The sequence below is a fragment of the Carettochelys insculpta genome, chromosome 1 (assembly GCF_033958435.1).
Source record: "Carettochelys insculpta isolate YL-2023 chromosome 1, ASM3395843v1, whole genome shotgun sequence".
NCBI classification, from domain to species: domain Eukaryota; kingdom Metazoa; phylum Chordata; order Testudines; family Carettochelyidae; genus Carettochelys; species Carettochelys insculpta.
Window position 1 is genome coordinate 76,559,039 of NC_134137.1, and position 21,191 is coordinate 76,580,229.

Consider the following 21,191-nt stretch of genomic DNA (forward strand, 5'->3'; position numbering starts at 1 on the left):
ATCATTGTAACTCACCATCTTCCCCAGTCAAATTATGACTGCATCTATACTTACTGGAGAAGATCCACCACTCCTGGTCACTCTGCTGGGGTGTTGTTTCTTTCATGCATGACACAGCACATTCCAGGGTCAAATTCAACCCTGGAACTCCTCCTGAGCCACATGATAGTAAGAAAGTTTGACAGGAGGAGCACTCCCTTTGACCTTCTGCCATGAAGACAGGCACAGAAGTTGACAGCTGCAAAGTCAATTTTTGTTACGCAATTGGCATACCAAAAATCAAGTAGCAGCCGCTGAGCTTCAAGATAAGTCTAGATGCAGCCTATACTGATTTCAAACAGGGATAAATCCCATAGGTACGAATAGAAATGTTTCCTATTTGCAATTGTCTATGCGGATAGTCGTAAGGGATTTTGACATATGAACAAGATGATGTGGCATGGCTCTGGTCAAGCTTGAAGAACAATAATTTAATTAGAACATGTACCTATCAGTTTGAATACAGAACAAATTATTCAAACATTTCTGTTAATTGACTGGCAGGTTAATAATTTTATTCTGAAATCTTACATGGTGCTGAATAAAATTAAGGTTGAAATTAAAACTTATACAGTTTGAATGATAAATCAAACTTTACCAACCATGAGCACTCTCAATGGGGGTTTGTGAAACTTAGTATTGGGGGAAGATTAATAGGTATTTCATCAGGGAGATGGCTTAAATGGAGGCTAAGGGAAACCTGCAGTAATAATGAAACAATTAGAGAAAACCCAAACAAGAAAAAAGTATGCAAAAGTCATAAATAGTTAAAATGAAAACAAATATCTCAGTAGAAAAATGGAGAATGCATTGAGAAGCAAATATAATTCCAAGTTAGAGGACAGTGGAGTAGCTACATATTTGGTGTCAATATTTAAAAGTCACACATTTTGTGTCAGGTCCTCATAAAATTGAAAGGTATATATAAGTAATTTTTAAAAGAATATAACGATCACTGGCATTAACATTCACAACTATTTTAACTATGAGTTAAAATAAACTTGATTTTATTCCTGCTAATGTTTTAAGTCTATCTGAGCCCAACACATTCAAAAAATATATATAATTTGTGTCAAACCTGTGCTTTTTCATGTAGTAAAAATTCTCAAACTAGAATGAGTTCCAGCTTTCCACACTGATCCCACCTTTTATGGGTCTTGTGTAGCAACAAAAGCCATTTAATGGGTAACAGGGTCAGTTTGACTAACATTGAAGGGTCTACAGAATGCTCTGCTTTTTGTCCTTAAGCATTCTCAAAATGTGAGGAGGAAAATTTGTTAGCCCAGCTAATATTTGTCTCACATATCATCCCAATTGTAAATCAAACAGAGGTTTTTTTGAGGATAATACTGTCAAAATGATTTTCCTGGAAGATTATACTTGTTAGGAAGAGTTCCTGGGGAAGCCACAGTTGTAGGTTACATTTTCTGGCAAGCTGAAGTTTGACAGATGTTGTTGCTGGGAAAAAGACTCACTGTTGACACAAGCAGTTTTAGTTTAACCTCTTTTGCCTTGTAACCATGAATAACAGTGGTTGTGTATGAGAACTCCATTGCCTGTGTATTTCTCCTGTTGTTGAGACAAGATGGCAAGAAAAACTACATCCCATTGCAGTACAAAGTGATGCTGTGAAAGCAGTGAAAGATGAAATCACTGCAGAAAATTACACCAGTGACACTGCTATGCAAGAAAGACAAGATATGCCTGCTCCAGGATTGGTGAAATATTCGTAGAGTGTCACTAATAACAAGCAGTCCTGTAGCTCCTTAAAGACTAATACATTTATTAGGTAATGATCTTTCTCGGGTAAAACATATTTCTTTAGATTAGTGGAGATGATTAGTGTGTCAGGGACACTCTATTTTGTTTAGTATCGGAGGGGTAGCCGTGTTAGTCTGGATCTGTAATAGCAACAAAGGGTCCTGTGACACCTTATAGACTAACAGAAAAGTTTTGAGCATGAGCTTTCGTGAGCACAGACTCACTTCATCAGATGCTGGTCTTGGAAATCTGCAGGGCCAGGTATAAATAAGCCAGAGCAAGGGCGGGGATAACAAGGTTAGCTCAGTCAGCAAGGGTGTGGTTTACTACCAGCTATTTTGTTTTTAGATTTTCTTGTCTCACACTATGCTAAATCTTATTGTTCAGTGCTCTAACTAGTATGGGACTGAGCTGTTTGAAACTACTCGACAGGCAGTACCTGAGACATAACTTTGGGCCCACTTGGAACAGCCTATGTTAGTAGATGTTTATAGATCTAGCATAGTGGAGCTCCTGTTAAATCACTATGAAGGCTCAAAGGCTATTCAAAGCCACCATATCATTCCATTGATTTCAATCAAGTCTATAAATGATGATTTGTGGACTTCAGACATTCAGCAAGAGACTGAATTGCTGAAATGGGTGGCTAAGTTTCTATACCCTATTATGTGCAGAAGGTCAGACTAGGTAAACTGTTTTGACCTTGAAGTCTGTGAACCTATTGATTACAAACCATAACAAAAGTTTCTGCACTTTAGTGACACAGAGACACTCAGAAGCCAAAATGAGATTGCTAATCTCAACCCTACTTCATACACATGGGCTCTAATTCCTGGTAATCTTCACAGTTGTTTGATTCCCTGTGGCTGCGTCTCCACATGCTGCTTCTTCTGGAAACAGCAAGCTAATGAGCTAACCAGAAGATGCTAATGAGGCGTGGATGCAAATTTTCCATGCCTCATTAACATAGTGGCACATGGTTCTGAGTCCAGAAGAAGCTCTTCTGGACTCCGAAGTACATGTGTATACAGGCGGCCTGTGGAGATCTTCCAGAAGGAAACAGTCCTTCCAGAAGCCCCTTCTTCCCCAAAATTTTCTTCTTCCAGACTCTGAACCATGTGCCACTATAGTAATGAGATGTGAAAAAAATGCATCCTCATTAGCCTTATTAGCATCTTCTGGTTAGCTCATTCTCCTGCCGCTTCCAGAAGAAGAGGTACGTGAATATTCAGCCTGTGAGAGTATAGCCACTAATGAAAAGCTGGTGGCTTTCTACGGTCATTACTGTTACAGGAAGCATATGCCCTACAAACCAGATAAGGCATTATATTCAGCTATGCTATAACTCCACACGTACTTTTTTAAAAAAAATCTGGCATATACATCGGCAGAGAAGGAAATGCAGCAGCAACAAAAATTTTGGCAAGAAATTTGGTTAAATTACCAAAGTTTTAAAAGGAACAGGCAGAAACTTCATGAATGATGGACAATTCATTCAAGCAATGTTGGACTTGCAAGAGACTTGATATACCAAATCTATCTATCTATCTATCTATCTACCTATCTATAAAACTTTGCTCCTTCTCAATGTGTCAGCCAAACCTGACATTTCTTTTCGCTTCCTTCTAAACCAGCAAACACAAGGCCATTGCACTTTGATTGGTGTCCAAGAAAATATGAGCCTTGAAAGTCAGGTAGGCAAACATGGAAAAGCGGGAATAAAGCTCTCTTTTCTGCACTCAGATGTTTCCACACCTGGAGCTGAAGAAAACCAGACATCGTTATCTTTTTTTAGAAAACAAAAGCGGAGGGAGTGGACACTGATGACCAGGTAGTGTCCTCAAACACCATGAAAAAGATGAACAAATTTGTTGAATTATAGGTTGTTGGGTTTTTTTCAAAATAATGGACACCACATGTCTGACTGTGTGTAGTGATTGGATTTTGTTGACACACTCATGCTAAAATAAATCTTTGAAAAAGAAATTTATATTTCTCAGGGACATAGGTGCTGAACAAGGAAGGGAAATGGTATGGACTGATTATGAACATTGATAAAACAAAAACAATGGTATTTGGAGATGAGGAAATAGGAAAGAAAATCAGTGTAGATGGGATTGAACTAGAAAAGGCAGAGAAGTTCACATATCTGGCGGGGGGGACCATAAAGTATGATCTAGACTGTAAGAATAAAATAGCGACTAGTACAGTGAAAGCAAGAGCAAGTTTGAAGGCTGTGGATAAGATCTGGAAAAGCAAGGTGATTTGCTTAGGGACAAAGCCGAGTACCTTGAAAATGTGTGTATTCAGAAGCATGTTGTAGGGATGTGAGACACGGGTGATAACAAAAGGTTCAAATAAAAGAATATTGGCATTCATGAGAAGTTGTTATGGAAAAATTCTGAGAATAGGATGGATTCAGAAGGTCACCAGTGAGGAAGATACAGCAAAAAAGAACCTACTGCAGAAGGTTATACAATGCAAGTTACAGCTATTTGGGCATATCTGCAGAATAAAAGACAAATGAAAAATCAAGACCCTGGTATTCAGCATAGTGGACTATTCGAATAGGAGAGGCAGACCCCACAGAGAATGGGTAAATGATATAGTAGATTGATGTGAAGCTAGTCTACAGAAACTAAGCCACTCCACACTGGTCAGGGAAAAATGTAAGGAAATGGTGAAAGAGGCATCAGACACCAACGAGGGCCGATCACATGGTTGTTGATCACGATGACATACGTAGAGAAAGGTTGAAATCACAGGTTCAGGAAAAGAACAATGTAGCCATGACTCATGTTTCTAAGGAAGCAGCATCATGTGTATTTGTTCCTGTGCAAAGCCTATGAAAAAGTGAAGATGTTAAATCTGTGGCAGAGAATGACCTACAAAAACACATACAATGTGGCAGAGTGGGAAATCATTGTGTGCACAGCATATGTCACCACTTTGCTCTACTTATTCAAGGTAGTTAGCCATTTAGTGCTACTTTTATTTCCTTGAGGTTGCTATTTATTTTCATTGTTTAAAGTGTTTTTGATAATGGGATCAGCAAGACCCCATTACCAGTAATTCATCTAGGAAAGTTTCAATTTGTTCATAGTTTTGTAGTTCATTGGTTACAATAAAGTCACTTTTAAACGTTCCTCCAAGTGTTTTTGACCAATTTTGTCATGGTAGGGGTCTCCAGGACTGCAAGGTAGAATCAGCTAGTAATGTTTAACCTTTCTATTGGACCAAAGGAAAAATGTTCACATAAGATTAGCTACGTCCTCGATTTGTTTGAAAGAGAGCATTTTTAATATGCTGTAAGTTGGGCACAGTCAACGTCTAACCAACACAAACTTGGTTTGCTTAACCATATGTTAAAACTTAAATGCTTAAGCTAAAATATTAGAATACACATCCCACTTACCGTGAAGAATCCCAATCTATAATGATACCCAATCAGTGGCAATCTATGCCTCTTCAGATGAAATTAAATTCTTCTTTCCCCTCCAGTTCAAACAATGGGACTGGAGAAATTGCCAAAATCTTCCCAAACACCTTCTCTGCATACTATTGTCCCCACGTAGAGTATCTAACTGTTCTACAGCACATGAAGGCCAACCTTACCATACTACTAATTCTTGACCAGGGACTTCAGCTTGAGACCAGTGAATAACCTTATAAGCTCAGCTGCCACGAGATGCTATGAAAAGCACTCACTTGCTGCCACCCTGGAGTTCCTAAAGCTGCTGTTGACAGCAAACTCCATAGGCAGGGCCAGGGCCAGGATGCATCACCTGCTCTCTCTGGGCTCTGTCATTTGAGAGGCAAGAATGTGGTGGTCCACAACTAGGAGCAGTGTCAGCTACAGTGTCTGGGGAGCACCTGGCTGAGCAGAAGTGGCCTGGCTTGGGGAGCAGAGCAGGGAAGATGCTGGGCACGCAGCCAGCACCCTAGCTATTACAGTGCATAGAGTCAGAGGATCAGGTGGGCTGGGTGGCTTCGAGCAGCTTCTAATCCAACAGCTCCTGGTTTAATGGGAGGTTGAAACTTTGTGTGTTGGGGTGGGGGAGAAAGTACATTCCTCAAATGCATTACATCTACAGGATGTAAGTAAGCTTGCTTGCCCCAGGTACTAAAAAAGAGGGTTTTGGTTTTTGTTTTTGTTTCTTGTTTTTTGTGTTTTTCCCCCAGCAACTGAGGAATAGGGAGCCTTTTAAAGTTGGTTCTGCAGATTTCTGCTTATGTCTGAGGAGGGTGTATATCAGAAATGATATCTGTCAAAAGTCACTGAAACTTCTGACATTTAACAACAAAGTTTCTTCCAGGTTAAAGGAAGAGCACTAATGGGGTGAAGGCAGTGAGGCTATTTTCATTTTCATTTTCTCTAAGAGTCTGGAGCTATTTTTACATACATAGTTCTAAGACATTCTACCCTTGGGAAGCATGCTGCTCTTTCTGGTGTAGTCCATCTCACACTCAATTCCTTTCAAGATGTATTAGAGAAAATCTTTCATTTCTCTATGCCCAATGGGAGCGTCTAAATTGCATGGAATCTATCCCCAACAGAACCTTCTTTTTGTTTATCTAATATAATGGGTATAAAGTCTCTTTACTGAGCATTGTCAACAGGTGACACTTAAAATTAACATTGACTGCTTTGCGAGGACGGTAAATAAAGGGCATCTATCTTGAAAGGACTGTATCACACTATCAGGAATGGGACAGTCACCGTAACCTAATATTACACAATGCACACAGAATGTTTTAATTGTTTTAATCAGATTTGATTGTTTTCAAATTTGCATGCTGCCATATTTTCCCCAACCACCATGCCACATGCACAATCTGGATTCAAATCAGGAATTCCAGCATTTGCATCCTACCTCTGCCAATTAGTGGCTTTAGTTACACTGTCAGTTGTACACACATTTGTAGTCTTACTTGCTGTGTCTCTCTGAGGAAAATAATAGCACTGCCTCCCTTTTTCAGAGGGGTAAACTGACTTGGGCTTCTAGGTGTTAATTGACTTGCCCGGGATCATACCACAACTTGGTATTCAAACCAGGGTTAGGAGCATTCAGGTTTCTTTGCTCTCATCCCCCATGCACATCTTTTGGATCACAATGTTTCCTTCTTAAGTCACTTACCCTTCCTGACTCCCAGCTCCTTTCCTAGAAACTAAGGGATGAATAACTGTTTACTTTCCACAGAGAGGTGCACAACCATGGCCTTTTTATTTGAGAGAAATGCAATGCTAAATATACCGTCACACTTACATGACAAGCTGGAGTGGATCTGACAAGTCACTTCACAACACACATGCCGCCTTGTTGTCACATGACTAACACAGTACATGTGAATACACCCATGAGCTCACCTGGGAAGGAAACATAGTCAAGCAAAATAGAATGAGAACCATTATTATTTTCCAACGCTGAAAAATATGTGGGTTGAACCTCTCTAATCCAGCACATTTGGGACCTGAAAAGTGCCAGACAGAAGAATTTTCTGGATTACAGGAGATCGGCATCATTTACCAACACCTCCTCTGCTTACTGGGCTCTTAAAAGACATTTGAGGGTAAATTACAGCTACATAACAGCACAGAACACAGAGAGCGGGAACTGCTGGCTGTAAACAAACATTACTTGACCACAGGAAACTTTACCACACCCATGATAAGTGTTTGTCCAGCTAACTAAAATCATACTGTATTACAGATATTGCCAGATGATAGGGTTTCATATTAGAGAGTTTCAACTGGCACTAGACATCTTCCAGAAATAAAAAGGGGATAACAATAACTCCTCTTGAAGATGTAACTGTGATGTGAAATAAATGAAGGCAGCAAGCAGGCAAAACAAGGGTATAAAAGGGACTGAAAGAGAAAGAAGAATGTTTAAATAATAGGCACACTGTTATTAATAAATCAGATAAACACCTTCATGGTTTTGATAATTGACTTTTTAAACATTGTTGTTAGAGGTCACACCAGAAGTGACTTGTTAGGCAGGACTGTAATGCTGAGACAGAAATGGCCTGGAAAGCGAGGCTGGTAACACTGGGGGAAATGCTGCTGCAGTACCCTCCAGTAGGATGAAATGGTGCTTAGATGCCATTTAAAAAATCAGATATTATGTCCTACTTTTTCCAGTACTCTGTATCCAGTCATATAGATCTAAATGGCCTTATTTTCAAAGATGTGATATTGTTCATTCCTTGTCTAAAATAAGATTTAGAAAGGCAATAAGTGACTGAACCTGAGACTTGGGTACCTATGTCCAAATTTTGGTAACATTGTACTCCATAAAACTCCCATTGAACTCTGAAGGTTCCCTAAATTCATTTGGGTTCTAAGTTTTCAGGATAAAGTTCCCTGGACACCTACTTTTCTGCCTCTGCTCACATGTACTGGTAATTTACTCTGCATGGCTGGATGCCTATCTTCTGCCTACACCCCAGAGCAATTCCCTAACCAGGGAATTTAGGCGTCTGAATATCTGTCTCCCATATGGCTCCCAATCATGATTGAGCCTTAGAGGCTTCCTACCAGATCAGATCCCATTCAAGGTACTGAAAGAGGAAGGGTGCTCACCTAATAACTTTTAGCCCTATATTTAGAGCCCTCACCTGAGATGTGGAGACCCAAGTACAAGTTCCCTCTGTAGTAGAGGGGAAAAGCGGATTTAAAAAGGAGTTTTCTGCCTTTTAGAGGGAATTTCCAACTGCTGTTCCAACCCCTTTTCTGATGTGAGGCCCTCCAAGTTGCTGCACTGTGTCTGACTTCCAAAAGAGCCATTGGAACATGAGGGGTGGACCCAGAGTCTCAGTTCTCTCAGTTATCAGAGGGGTAGCCGTGTTAGTCTGGAACTGTAGAGCAACGAAGGGTCCTGTGGCACCTTATAGACTAACAGAAAAGTTTAGAGCATGAGCTTTTGTGAGTTAACTCACTTCTTCAGATGCTGGTCCTGGAAATCTGCAAGGCCAGGTATAAATAGGCCAGAGCAAGGCTGGGGATAACGAGGTTAGCTCAGTCAGGCAGGCTGAGTTGTATTGTCATCAGTAGATCTGGAGGTGTGAACTCCAAGAGAGGGGAAGCTGCTTTTGTATTTAGCCAGCCATTCACAGTCTTTGTTTAATCCTGAGCTGAGGGTATTGAATTTGCAGATGAATTGTAGCTCAGCAATTTCTCTTTGGAGTCTGTTCTTGAAATTTCTTTGCTGCAGGATAGCTACTTTTAAATCTGCTACTGTGGGTCCTGAGAGATTGAAGTGCTCTCCTATGGGTTTTCCCCAGCCTTGCTCTGGCCTATTTATACCTGGCCTTGCAGATTTCCAGGACCAGCATCTGAAGAAGTGAGTTAACTCACGAAAGCTCATGCTCTAAACTTTTCTGTTAGTCTATAAGGTGCCACAGGACCCTTCGTTCTCTACAGTTCTCTCAGTTGTGGCCCTAACCACTGCACTACAGAGTCATTATACTGCTAGGTCTCTGGCCCAATAACTGGTTCACTGTGTATCTATCATTAAATTGTCACTTCGCAATTTTGCTTTCCAACATAAGATTTTTGTGCATTTAATTTTAAAAAAATGGGAAAAAATGAAATGAAATGAGGGAAGATGTTTTTCTTTCATTTTCTCTGCAAAAGGGGAAGAGGCAGAAGAAATAAATGACTGAACTACTAGGAAAGAAAGCAAATATTCCAAAAACAAAGTTCAATAAAAAAGAGAGAAAAAATTAAATAAAATATTTGATTAAAACTGAAATTATATTTGTTCCATTTATTTTGCAAATTTTCAAGAAAACTGAAGGTTGGAGCAATTCATTTTATTGATTTTTATTTTTTATGACCAAAATTGCAAATCTTGTTTGAGATATTGTATAGCTATACAAAGCTTTTGCTGTTGAAAAAAAATCTTACAGTGGAAATATTTTTACTAGGTTTGTCCTATGCAAAAACCCCGTTCTGCTGTCTTTCCCCGTGACTCATTTATTCTATTAAGAGACTTCAATCTCACGACATTGTAATAAAATATCTCAGTACTTTAAGAACAGTGATGTTTCTTTAAAATTTATGAAATTAATTAAAATGTTTTAGGCAATACTTTAATTTAAATTCTTTTTTTTAAAAAAATGTTTTTAGCATTGTTTAATTTTCACCAGCAGCAGAGCAGTACACATGAAGTGCCTAAATCCAGTATCACTCCAGGATTTCTAAAAGCCTTAGCAAAGATCATTACTGTTTAATTAAATCTATTGGGTTACTCAATCTTCTTCACTCTAACACTGACAGCAAATAAGTCAGCACGTCTGACCCTTAGTTACAGTCCAGGAAGTTATTTTAACCTGGCCTGGAAAAATCAATCACTGATCTGAGAAAAAGGGCTATAATAATTGGATTTCTAATAATACTCTAATTACTATTCCTAAGATGTACAGGTATAACACGGAATAATTTTTTTTTACTACACTGGTGATGTAAATTTATTGTTCTGTTAAAGAGAATGAGAAAATATTTTTTTTCTCTTTTCAGGAAAAAATATTTGATAAATCACACTTTTGCAGATAGAACTTTATAATGGTAAATAAACTGGATTAATTGTACTATATTTATTATCACAATGCCTTCAGAACACTGTATTTACCAGGTGCACAGCACATGTTGTAATAAGATATAAAATCAAAAAGTTTTTTAGCTTATGGGAGACCCAAGAGGTCTTCAGAATATGCTGTCATCATCTTTTTCCCATGTCAAGATTGCATAGGGACTATTAATAGGTGTTTTGCTTACAGTTTATTGCTATGTGGGATGCACTGGTTGATTAATATTTGAAGAACATTTGTAGAAGTGGTCTATTTTGTATTTCATAGATTTGTACACTAGAACCACCTGGTGTTTCCTGTAAGCTGTGCACTTGTGTGGCTTGCTCAGGAGAAATTCTAATTCTGGACACCTGATTAGCAGAGCACCCCGATGAGTTTGTTTGTTTGTTTGTTTGTGCTTTCTTTCTACTGGTGGTGCAGATTTGGTGATGCATATAAAATTATTCTGCACATAGATAGAAAAGATTAGGGGGAACATTGGAATGAACCATTATGATCAACTAGTCTGGTCTGTATAACAGAGGCAAAAAGGATCCTCACCTGGTAATCTGAATCAAGCTTACAACTTTTGCTTGAGCTACATCATGTTTTTTCAATAAAGATATACACTGTAGTAGATCCGAAAGTTCATGATCCTCACTGCTTAATTTGTGCTTCTTATTTCTAATCTGCATGGATCTGAATTACCTTCTAAATCATTGCATCTTATCATGGCTTTTTCTACTAAATTATAGAGCTGTTAACTGTTGGAAATATTGTTCCCCATTTTAACATTTACAGAGAGTGATCAATCCCTCCCAACTTTCTCATGAGTATGCTAAAAAGACTGATGTTCTTTAGACTTTTAATATAAAATAGATGTTCTAGCTCTCAAATTGTTCTTGTAGCTCTTTTCTGAACACCTTCTAGTTTGTCAGTGTATTTTTTTTAAATGTGTGAATACACTATTCAAGGTATGATCCCTGCACATGGGCTGTGTCTATAATACATCCCTCTTTTGAAAGAGGAATGCAAAAGAAGGAAATCAAAAAGGCAAATAAATTTCTGATTTACAAATCTCACGTTTCATTTGCATAACCTCATATGAAAGAGTTTTTTCAAAGAAAACAAGCGGTATAGGCAAAGTTCTCTTGGAAAAAAAAAAGAAACAACCATGTATGCCTCATTTTTTTCAGAAATAAGGGTTCTTTTAAAAAGGGTGGGATTTTTTTGAAAGAACCCACATCTACACTTCTTTTTTTTAAAAAAAATCTCTTTTGAAAAAACAATCAGATGAGATTATGCAAATGAAGCACACGATTTGTAAATCAACACTGCATTTGCATTTTCAATTTCCCTCATTTGCATTCCTTTTTCGAAGGAGGTATGTAGGGTAGATGTAGTCATATTGTTCAAAGAAACCCACCTTTCCAAACAATCTAGGATAGTCTGTATAACTGGCCTCTTCCTTTTATTATTTACCAGACCCTTTGGGTCATCTGCAGATTTTACAAGTACTGTATCATGAATTTAAGAATTGGCAAAAAGTGCCCAGATGATGCAATACAGGTATATTTTTAATAAATGTATGTGTAGGTGTAACTAAAAATATGCCTATTCTGTTGGCAGTTTAATTTACCACATATATGAAATTATTTTTGATTCTGCCAAAGACAACACATCCTCTTTGACCAACATGTCAATCAGCTCATTTAATTTGTCTCCAGGTGTATTTGAGCATTATCTGCTGATACTAGATTTCACTAACTGAGTGTCATGTTTCTGATAAGAAAAATGAATATAATCTAGTTTTCTCAAGCGAGCAAATATAATCATTGCATTTTGAGAAGCAATGTCTCATTGGAACTCCAGCATTTATCATATTCCTGTTTAAAACCCATGAAAAGAGAAAGAAGCTACTTCATATTTGGGTGTTGAGCTGTGCAATGATAACACCTTGGTAGATCCTCAGCTTGCTGACTTTATTGGTGATCTACCCACATGGTTTCTTTTTCACAGGATCAGGGAACAAGATTTCTCACAGCATCTCCTATGAAATCACTCAATCCTTCACAATTTGTATTTAAATACAAAATATCTGGAGGGATCTGACTTAGCCATATCCAACATGGAGGATATATATTCCTGCTATCCTAAATGCACATGTTTCCTGCAGGACAAGGACACAGATGCCCAGCCAATGGAAATGGGGGAAGGGAGCTATGACATTTACACCAGCTAAGATTCTATCCCAGGGTACCTGAGGTCTTCCTTACAGAGAGGTGCTTTAATGTAACCCGGGGAACAGTGACCATGAAGTCATGAAGCTCAGGATCTTGACAAAAAGGAAGAAACAAAAAAAGTGGGCTAAGGATCCTGGACTTCCTTACAACAGCCTTTGACTCCTTCAGAGAATTACTGGGCAGGAGCTCCTGCAAGTCTAAGAAAATGAAGGCACGTTCAGGAGTGTCAGACATGTTTTAAAGAAGCCTTACTGAGGGTGCAGGAACAAATCATCCCAATGTGCAGAAAGAATAGCATATATTGCAGGAGACCAGCCTGGCTTAAAAGAGAAATTTTCAGTGAGTTTAAACACAAAAAGGAAGTTTTCAAGAAAGGGCAACATGGACAGAATGACTATGAGGGAATATAAAAATATTGCTAGAGCATGTAGGGGTCTAATCAGGAAGGACCATAGCACAAAGCTATCAGAGTTTCAGCTTGCAAGTGATGTTAAGAATAACAAAGAGTGTTTCTACAGATATATTAGCAACAAAAAGGTCAGGGAAGGAGTGCGACCATGACTGGGGGAAGGCAACCTAGTGACAGATGATGTGAGGAAGCTGAAGTAGTCTATGTAGTTTTGCCTTGATTTTCACGGACAAAGTCTGCTCCCAGACTGCTTTCCTGGGCAGCACACTACAGAGAGGAGGTGCACAGCCCTTAATAGTGAAAGAACTTGTGAAAAACTGTTTAGAAAAGCTGAACAAGCCCAAGCCCACGAGGCTGAACTAATACATCAGAGGTTGCTGAGACAGTTCTCTGTTGTGATTCCAGAGCTGTTGTCAATTAAACTTGAGTCAATCAGAGAAGATCCTAGATGACTTGGAAAAAAAAAGCAATATAGTTCCCATCTTTTAAAAAGGTAAGAAAGAGAATCCAAGGAACTACATTCTGCTCAGCCTCACCTCATTTCCAGGAAAGTCATAGAGTAAGTCCTCAAATTTATTTTGAATCACTTGGGCTGTGTCTACACTAGCCCCAAACTTCGAAATGGCCATGCATATTCAGCGCTTCATTAGCATGCGGGTGGCTGCGGCACTTCAAAATTGAACAGCCTGAACACACTCCAGACACTCTGATCCCCCACCCAGCACCCATGGCAGCCAGCCAGCCCCTTGAGCGTCCACAGGGCACCCCCTCAAGAGGACCCAGGGCTCCCAGCCGTCCAGCCTGGAGGGGAAGAGGCAGCAGGGCCCCTCTTGGTCAAATGCCAAGATCTGGGACCTGCTGGGGCTTTGGGGCAAGGAAGAGGTGCTCCAGGTAATGGGGAGCAAGTGGCAGAATGCAGACATGTTTGCCCAGCTGGCCGAGGGCCTGACTGCCCGAGGTAACCCTGTCCGCACTCCTGACCATGTCAGGAGAAGGTCAAGGAGCTCTCGCAAGTTATGCCCAGGCCTGCCGCTTGCCCCTTTTACAGGGAGCTGAGGGAGATCCTGGACCCCCAGTATACCTCCTCCCCCCGACCACCCTTGACACCTCAGCCAATGAGCCCCAGCAGGCCCCAGAGCTGGAGTCCAGCCCAGAATCCAGCCCTGCACCCCAGGGCCCCTCAGAGAAGCCCACCCCTCGGACAGTGGAGGAGGAGGAGGAGAGCTCCAGCAACGGGGGGGCTCCTGATTGACTTCCCCTCCTGTTAGCCGGTGGCCGGATAATGTGCGGTGAGGTACTCCCCTGGGTCCTAAGCAACCCAGTTTTTTACTGTTAGAGCAGGCAGCTCCTAGCACACTCACCCACGGCCAGGCTGTAGTAACCAAACGGTTAAAGTTCTTTTGTTGTGCCGGCTGTGTTGCAGTGACAAAAGGGTTAACAAAATAGTTAGGCTTGGATCTTAACTAGTTACAAGTTTATTTAAGCTACAGTTATAAGCGTGTGGTTACAAAAGGCTATTGTTTACTTCTTATATGCTAGCAAAGTACAGGTGTTAACAAGTTACGTTACAATCCAATACAAAGATATCAGTTATCATCTAACACAATGATATCTTGGCACAATGACATCTAGTTACAGAGCTCTAATTCTTTAGCTGTGCACAAAAAAAGTCAGAGACCTAGCATGGGTGTATCTTACCCTCTCTGCGTCTCTCGATACCAGCGTAGCCAAGCCGGATCGGTCACTCAATTCCGCGGAAAGACGAATACGAGGTTGGGCGTCCCCAGCTGTGGACCTCGGGAGGTGTTAGCCGGCGGCCAGGTAATGTACGGTGAGGTACCAACTATGCCCTTGTTATCATCCAAGTTTAAAACTACAAGAGCAGAGAGCTCGTCGCTGCAAGCAGCCAAGACAGGCTGACGGACTCCCCTGGGTCCTAAGCAACCCAGTTTTTTACTGTTAGAGCAGGCAGCTCCTAGCACTCTTACCTACGGCCAGGCTGTTGTAACCAAATGGTTAAAGTTCTTTTGTTGTGCCGGCTGTGTTGCAGTGACAAAAGGGTTAACAAAATAGTTAGGCTTGAATCTTAACTAGTTACAAGTTTATTAAGCTACAGTTATAAGCGTGTGGTTACAAAAGGTTATTGTTTACTTCTTATATGCTAGCAAAGTACAGGTGTTAACAAGTTACGTTACAATCCAATACAAAGATATCTGTTACCATCTAACACAATGATATCTTGATACTAGTTACAGAGCTCTAATTCTTTAGCTGTGCACAAAAAAAGTCAGAGACCTAGCATGGGTGTATCTTACCCTCTCTGCGTCTCCTCGATACCAGCGTAGCCAAGCCGGATCGGTCACTCAATTCCGACGGAAAGACGAATACGAGGTTGGGCGTCCCCAGCTGTGGACCTCGGGAGGCAATCACCTGACCCGACCAGCAGGTAGTTGGTTGAAATGCACTCAAAGTTAGAGTTCTGCTGGACCCATCTTTTATACCCCTTTTGGGTTATGTATTCTCTTTCTTATCTATGGTGCCAGATCATACTGGTCTGTCTTTGTGACGCCAGTTTGTTACAAGGGCATTTCTATTTAGTTTGCACTTGTAAGACAAGAGATAAACAATTTAGGAGTACAGGACATTCTTTTGTGCGGGCGGGGCACGTCCCCTTCTGAGTGATTGTGTGTGTGCATCATATTGATCAATGCCAGCTGGGGTGATTTCTTGAGGGCTCCCCCCCCATCATGTTGACAGTCTGGCCTGTTAGCCTTCTAGCTGTACTTTATGCTTCTCAGGGTCACGATAAGCCAGCATATCTGGGCCTCAATGAGGGCATCAAAGACTGTGCTGTCAGCAGCCGTTTCCGTGCCCTGTGTGCTCCTCAGTGGGGGGGGGGCAACGAGCAAGCTGGCTTGTAAGGGGGAGACTCTGTCTGGCTACATTCCACCCCCTGATGCACCACACTACATCCCAGAACGCAAGGTGGCGGTGATGCCAGCACCTTTTGCCCTCCTTGGGGGAGGTCTAAAAGTGCCCAATGATCCAATCAGTATGTGGGGAATCGCGGAACTGGCTAGGATCACTTGTCAGCTCCATGTATCGGATTTGCATGGAGGAGATAGCCACGTCAATTAGTCTCCTAACGATGCACAGTGTTATACAAAACACAACTACTATGATAAGAACAATCAAAATAGTGGTTACAATAGAATGCAGGAATGGAGAGAGAGAAAATCCTAACTGTTGGACTAACCACTCCAGCCATGAGGTCTTTCCATTCTTAGTTACAGCATTTGAGATTTTAACTGCATCTTTGATGGCAGATACATCCTGTTTAATCTGTTCTGAGTGTTTACCTAAAAGCATCAAGATTGGTTAATTACAGCACAAACTCCTCCTTGTTGGGCCAGGACTACATACTTTGAGACCCACCCATCACTTGCTGACACTCAGACAGAGAACAATTAGACAGGAAGGCAGATGGGAATTATGGTATAATCCAGAAAGTTCAAACCGGTTACCTCTACCCACACCAGCGTGGGTGGGAGGACAGGACAGAAGGGCCCAGCTTAACCTTGGAGCTTCCTCGCACGCGATGGCTTCCACTCCGAGGAATTACAAGCAAGACACTCAGTTCCACGAAAGTTTAAACTGGTTACCTCTACCCACACCAGCTTGGCTAGGAGGACGGGACAGAAGGGCCCAGCTTAACCTTGGAGCTTCCTTGCACGCGATGGCTTCCACTCCAAGGAATTACAAGCAAGACATTCAGTTCCACCCTCCCAGCACCCGGGGCAACAAGGTTGTCAGGGATTCAAATCCCAGCAAGCCTCATCCCGTTACAGGGTACAATAACAAAACCAGAACCAGAACTTCCCACCAATCATTCAGGTTCAGAGGGACAAACTTAATTCCCAATGTGGTAGAGGAGTTCAGCAGGGTACACATCCAGCAATCCGTGGCACCAGCGGTGGAGACGATGGACTGGATGGCATTCCTGAGGGGATGCTTAGGCGTGGCAAAGGTCAGCGAGGTTGTCAGGAAGATGACGAGGAGTTGAGGTGCCATGCTGTCAGCTGGGTTGAAGGTAGCTACAACACAACTAGGCCTATAGCAATTACTAAGAGTCTATTAGTATTAATATGGCATCTAGCAGCATGCATATATTATATACATTAAAGTTCTTTGGTGTGTACTGATGTTACAGGTGGCCATTGCCTTGCTTCCTCCCAGGGAGGTGTGTATTCCAGGTGGTTCCTTCTTTTCTGGAGAGAAAACACAAGGTCAGCCGGTCTTGGATGTGATCCAAGCCTTGGTAATGGTTATTGGTTCCCTTTTAGAGTCTAAAGCAGTCCACACCCCCACCTTTGTATGAGTGCATTACATGAGTCTGTGTTCACAGGCTAGGGTGTTTAATTACAACAGTATCTCCAGGATTAGATTTGGAGTCCTTGAGTGGCGCAGCCGAAGTTGAGGAATTTTTCCCTGTAGGGAAGAATTCTCTGCTGATTGGAGTGCCCGTAGGGGTTTGCTCATTGTTTAGTTGCTGCACCACCTTATCCATCCTGTTTTCCCAAGTGTCAGCCGTGGGCTTCAAGTGGCTTTTTAACAGCCCATTCCAGCGCTCGACTATGCCGTTGGACGGGGGTCAGTATGGGCGGTGGTAAGTCCACTCAATTCCATGCTTAGTAGCCCACTCTTGTACTACTTTGTTTTTAAAGTGTGAGCTGTTGTCAGACTGGATTTCTCAAGGTGCTGGGACAATTGCTGTTAAGCGGTTTAGTCCCATAATTGTGAACAGTCCTGTTGCCAATGGGGCAGGGTATGCAAAACCAATTCCTGAAACAACTTCCATTCCAGTCAAGAGGTACTTACACCTTTGCCTGGTAGTAGGAAGTGGGCCAATGTAATCAACCTGCCAGGTTGCCCATAGTGTTTTCCCATCTCTTAGTCTGGCAAATCGCTGTTCTTCAGCTATGTGTTTTCAGGTTTTAGCACAGATAGTACAGGCTTGCAACAGGTCTCTGGCCTGTTGGTGAGTGATAGGCCACCCCCTGATATGTGCTTGCCGTACCAGCTCATCACTCCCTGTGTGCCCCAGAGTCTCATGCAGCCATAGATACAAATGTTCCCAATCTGCTTGGGTGGCAGAGATCTGGGCTGCTGCATCTGCCAGGTTATTTAGCTGTGCAGCCGGGGTGTTATTCTTTTGCTGGGCTGACACATGTCCTATACTTAAGGGTTGCTCGGTGGCATGGTGGTACTCACTAGGCATTCCCACCTTCCATAGGGATTCCTTAATTAAGGTGGAGTTCTGTGCGGTATCAGCTATCCGGCATGGACATTCCTCTACCCATCCCGAGAACAAACAAACAATAACCAGCACATTTTTAAAAGATTTACATTTGGGTAGCTGAATGAAGCTCATTTGTAACTTCAGGAACAGTCCTAAAGGCAGAGATCTAGTTGCCAGAACTGTCTTTACAGGTTTGCCCACGTCATGGGCTTGGCAGACAGGGCAAGCCAGACAGTAGTTTGGGCTACTTAGGAGAATTTGGAAGCAAACCAATTTGCTTGAACAGCAGTAATCATCCCCCTGCTTCGCTTACATGAGTCAGGCTGTTAATAAGATAGGCACAAACATAAAATACAAAACCACATTCTTCATTTTAAAAGGAGATTCATGATGTTTAGGTTGTTCTTCAGTAACTACCAGCTTTCCTGTGTTTCTGAAAGACAAAAGAATACTTTTCTACCCCCTTTGGGGTGGCAGGTTACATATTGGAATATTCCATTTACAAATATGCTCAGTTCCTTCTAAACTCTGCAGGCTACTCACTCTGAATTTTCTCCAGACCCTTTAGAGTTAAGGACTTACTCACTTACTCTTAACCTCAAATCACATGCTTATTTTCCAAAATGACATTTTATTGGATATTACCATTTTAAGTATTACTAAAGGGATTCAGATCTTTTGTACCTCTATTGAAAGGTGTCCATATCGGAAGGCGTCCCCTCCTTATGGATGCACCAGCAGGACAAACAGACAGACAGAAAGACAGACAACATTGAACAAAACTCCATGACATGACACAAACACGTGTTAGCAAAACAATTAATGTGAACAAAACTCCATGACACATACACATACACCACAACATAAATGTTTACATAACTACACTTTGTACCACAAAGAGTTAAGAACTTGAACTAAAGCTTTCAGAGTTGGGCAGTTTCTTCAAGGTCTTATAACCTGGGCTTTTGTCCAAGGAGCTGTATCTCACAGCCAGATACAAAACTACTCCAATATTCCTTTTTCTCTTTTAGTTTACAAGCAGTTCTCTGCTTACAGAGCTGCAACCGTGATTCCTCTGATTGTCCCCAGTTCTTTTCCAACATTCCCTCGTCCCATTTAGAGTCACCCCATCCTTCCCGGGTGAATTCCTTCTCTATGTTGGGGAAATCCATGTTGTTTATCATGACTGGTTTCATTTTTGTCACTGTGGTACAGCCTGTGTCACAACCCTGCTCGCTGCGCCAATTCTGTTAGCCGGCGGCCAGGTAATGTACGGTGAGGTACCAACTATGCCCTTGTTATCATCCAAGTTTAAAACTACAAGAGCAGAGAGCTCGTCGCTGCAAGCAGCCAAGACAGGCTGACGGACTCCCCTGGGTCCTAAGCAACCCAGTTTTTTACTGTTAGAGCAGGCAGCTCCTAGCACTCTTACCTACGGCCAGGCTGTTGTAACCAAATGGTTAAAGTTCTTTTGTTGTGCCGGCTGTGTTGCAGTGACAAAAGGGTTAACAAAATAGTTAGGCTTGAATCTTAACTAGTTACAAGTTTATTAAGCTACAGTTATAAGCGTGTGGTTACAAAAGGTTATTGTTTACTTCTTATATGCTAGCAAAGTACAGGTGTTAACAAGTTACGTTACAATCCAATACAAAGATATCTGTTACCATCTAACACAATGATATCTTGATACTAGTTACAGAGCTCTAATTCTTTAGCTGTGCACAAAAAAAGTCAGAGACCTAGCATGGGTGTATCTTACCCTCTCTGCGTCTCCTCGATACCAGCGTAGCCAAGCCGGATCGGTCACTCAATTCCGACGGAAAGACGAATACGAGGTTGGGCGTCCCCAGCTGTGGACCTCGGGAGGCAATCACCTGACCCGACCAGCAGGTAGTTGGTTGAAATGCACTCAAAGTTAGAGTTCTGCTGGACCCATCTTTTATACCCCTTTTGGGTTATGTATTCTCTTTCTTATCTATGGTGCCAGATCATACTGGTCTGTCTTTGTGACGCCAGTTTGTTACAAGGGCATTTCTATTTAGTTTGCACTTGTAAGACAAGAGATAAACAATTTAGGAGTACAGGACATTCTTTTGTGCGGGCGGGGCACGTCCCCTTCTGAGTGATTGTGTGTGTGCATCATATTGATCAATGCCAGCTGGGGTGATTTCTTGAGGGCTCCCCCCCCATCATGTTGACAGTCTGGCCTGTTAGCCTTCTAGCTGTACTTTATGCTTCTCAGGGTCACGATAAGCCAGCATATCTGGGCCTCAATGAGGGCATCAAAGACTGTGCTGTCAGCAGCCGTTTCCGTGCCCTGTGTGCTCCTCAGTGGGGGGGGGGCAACGAGCAAGCTGGCTTGTAAGGGGGAGACTCTGTCTGGCTACAGGAGGCAATCACCTGACCCGACCAGCAGGTAGTTGGTGGAATGGCACTCAAAGTTAGAGTTCTGCTGGACCCATCTTTTATACCCCTTTTGGGTTATGTATTCTCTTTCTTATCTATGGTGCCAGATCATACTGGTCTGTCTTTGTGACTCCAGTTTGTTACAAGGGCATTTCTACTTAGTTTGCACTTGTAAGACAAGAGATAAACAATTTAGGAGTACAGGACATTCTTTTGTGCGGGCGGGGCACGTCCCCTTCTGGGTGATTGTGTGTGCATCATATTGATCAATGCCAGCTGGGGTGATTTCTTGAGGGTTCACCCCCCCTCTCATGTTGACAGTCTGGCCTGTTAGCCTTCTAGCTGTACTTTCTGCTTCTCAGGGTCACGATAAGCCAGCATATCTGGGCCTCAATGAGGGCATCAAAGACTGTGCTGTCAGCAGCCATTTCCGTGCCCTGTGTGCTCCTCAGTAGGGGGG

The 21,191-nt window shown here is 41.9% G+C and overlaps 1 long non-coding RNA gene across 3 annotated transcripts in view; it reads right to left on the minus strand.

Moving 5' to 3' along the window:
* Positions 1 to 20,707, minus strand: part of LOC142010407 (uncharacterized) — a 36,236-nt gene extending 15,529 nt beyond the window's left edge. For 2 of the 3 annotated variants that reach the window (XR_012644795.1, XR_012644793.1), the window contains exons 1-2: positions 15,342 to 20,707; positions 7,068 to 7,168 (exon numbers count right to left, since the gene is read on the minus strand). This is a non-coding gene — a long non-coding RNA (uncharacterized LOC142010407). Of the gene's footprint in view, positions 1 to 380; positions 4,644 to 7,067; positions 7,169 to 15,341 lie in introns of those variants that run through there. The other variant, XR_012644791.1, reaches the window with a different exon arrangement.
* Between the last annotated feature and the right edge of the window lie 484 nt (positions 20,708 to 21,191).